We start from the raw sequence: 3,052 nt of genomic DNA, 5'->3' as shown, positions 1-3,052 counted from the left end.
TTAAATTAATCCTCCTTAGCCTCCTATTCATAAAGTATAAACATTTGTGTTTACATGGATAAAAGTTGTATTGAACGGAATTAATTAGCAAACACTCTAGAATCAAAATAAACAACGAACAAACGAAAAACGACAGGACTTTTTGAATGCCCTGGTATTTGCCAAAATAATATTAACAAGATGATGATTTCTAGTTATTGAGACCAAATTTTGGATATAGGAAAAACTATATCTCAGGAACTAGTAGACGTACAGATGTCAGCCAGCAATCAAATTAAAGATAGTTTAATGTATTTTAAATAGCTTATGACACAAATCTTCATAGGGGAAGTAGGTTTCATGATATCTATATATGAATATAAATTTTGTTTATAAGATATTGTCCGAACAACTAGAAATAAATTTTTTTATTAAACTAGCTTTAATTTGTGCACTATTAGACATCTGTACATCTTATATTAGTTCTTTTGATACAGATTTTTCACAATAAAGTCACTAACCACTGATTTTTCAATACATTTTTTATGAAATGTTGCTTTTAAAAAAATTTTATTTTAAGAAATTTACTCTGCTTTAAATAATATTCAATTAGATTTTCAAGCGTTGTTGGTAGTTTTAACAATATGGACCTCTGAATGAATTATTTTCTTTGAAACAGCCTCAATTGTTTATTGCTTCTAGCTATACTTGGCAGACTCATGAATTTTGACTAGTAATTATTTTTAGTTTTCATTAAATTAATCAAATATGGTATTAATATTAAGATGAGGAGAAGATGGTTGGGGGTGTGGTCAGAGAAGGAAACAAATAAGTAAAACACTTATTTCTTAGAGCCAACATATTGGCCAGAATTTTTATTCTTCATTGGGGCTGCTTGGAAGGGACCTATAATCCAACTGTTTTCCAAGCTCTTGGATTTTCGGTCTCTTCCAAGCAGCCCTGATGAAGGATAAAAATTCTGGCCGAAATATAAGCTCTAATAACTAAGTTTTTAACTTATTTGTGTTCTTCTCTGACTGCATCCCCAACCATCTCATCATATATATTATCCAAGGTCAACTATCTCCTCATCGTTATTAATATTTAGGATTATTCAGAAGTAAGATTAGTTTGATAGGTACGCTTAAGAGGAGGTTGAGAAACTTCACTGAGCTGGTTATGAAGTAAAATATCTATGTGATACTATTGCAATATTATTTTTTATTTTCATTGTGAGAATAGGCATACCCAGCAGAGAGTAGGAGGGGTCAGTTGCCCCTCCTCAAGAAATGAAAAACATTATTAAATATATAATTTATTCAAATTCTTGAGACTGGTATTTATCTATTTAATAAATCAAATAGTATCCTTTTTTAGTCTCAACACTCTTTATTATATCAATAGTCCAACGTTTCGGCCAATTCGGCCATCCTCAAGGACAATCTAAACATTTAACAGCTTATTATGTATTCATTTGTAACAATTTTAAAAAAACAACATTATTATTAATAATATACCACATCTTAAATATAAATTCACATCTCACATCAAAATTTAAAAAATGTTTTACAGGTTATTTTGCCCTGGTACCTGGATACATGAATACATAATAAGCTGTTAAATGTTTAGATTGTCCTTGAGGATAGCCGAATTGCCCGAAACGTTGGACAATTAATATAATAAACAGTGTTGAGACTTAACAAGAATACCATTTGATTTATTTAATAAAAAATAATTTGTTTTTCAAGCAAATATTAATTGTAATAATTATTAAAGTACTACAAAAATTATATGTAATTTTGATTTTATTTCCCTTTTCAGTGGCGAAATATCACAACCTGATTGACTATGGTTTGCCCCCATCTAGTTTCGATTCTGGATACACCCTTGATTGTGGGCAAATTTTGTATGTCTATTTATTTTTATATGTCTACTATAGTTGTCTCCTCGAACAAATCTTTAGATTGCTTATTTATTTTTTTTCTACATATTTGATTTCTAAATTTCAACTATCAACTTTTAAACATTTTCATTCAGATTTGAATAAAAAGGGTCAGGTTTTTATATTGCCCCATCTTCACGTTGCTGATTGACATTTCTATATAATATATAAATTACTCCTTATTAGTCTCATTAAGCTAATATTAACATATTATTGTCAATAAATGAAACTTACTATAATAATCAACTATTACATTTTATAAAAACAAGGAGAATAATTACCTACCTGCAGGTTGGTTTTTATAAAATAGTTGATTATTATAGTAAGTTTCATTTATTGACAATAATATGTTAATATTACCTTGATGAGACTAATAAGGAGTACTTTATATATTATATAGAAATGTTAATCAGCAACCTGAAGATGGGGGATAACCCTGAAACGTTGTTGTCTTTTTAAAAACTAATGTAATTTAAACAAGGAAGATTATTATCCATTCACCATTTTCATATTAGACTATTATAGAGAGACTATTATATATAGACTATTATATAGAGACTATTATAATAAGTCCATTTATTATGTTTTATATTTGTGAAAGGGGAAATATTATTGTCGCGGACAAGTGTCTGTTTTCAACCTCAACATAATACAGAGTGAAAAAGAGATCCAATTATGAACACTTTTTAAGATCACAATAGGTTATAATAAAAATATGCTTATAGTCTTACACTTTTCTTATTGAAAATTCACTTTTATTTTCTTGTAGTTATACATTTCGGCCATTCTCAAGGATCTTATTTATAATATAATAACACTGTCTATTACAATCAATAAGATTGTCGACATAGTGCTAGATTGTAATAGACAATTGTAAACTGTATAATTATAATAAGTGAAATGGTAATAATAATAGGTTATAGACTAATATAAGATTTGAAAAAGCCATGATAGTCTGAAACAGTTTGATAACAATGTTAACTGTGATATAAATAAAATCCTTGTGAATGGCTGAAACATAGGAGTTACAAGAAAATAAAAAGTGCGAGACAATATGAATATTTTTATTATATATATTGGAATAATTTTAAAAATATTAAAAATAAAATAAAAAAAAATTTGTATTCTCTT

The sequence above is a fragment of the Halyomorpha halys genome, unplaced genomic scaffold, assembly GCF_000696795.3.
Source record: "Halyomorpha halys isolate HHAL.00 unplaced genomic scaffold, Hhal_1.1 Scaffold39.1, whole genome shotgun sequence".
Lineage (NCBI taxonomy): Eukaryota > Metazoa > Arthropoda > Insecta > Hemiptera > Pentatomidae > Halyomorpha > Halyomorpha halys.
The sequence above is the reverse complement of the archived record's forward strand: the minus strand, read 5'-3'. Positions refer to the sequence as shown.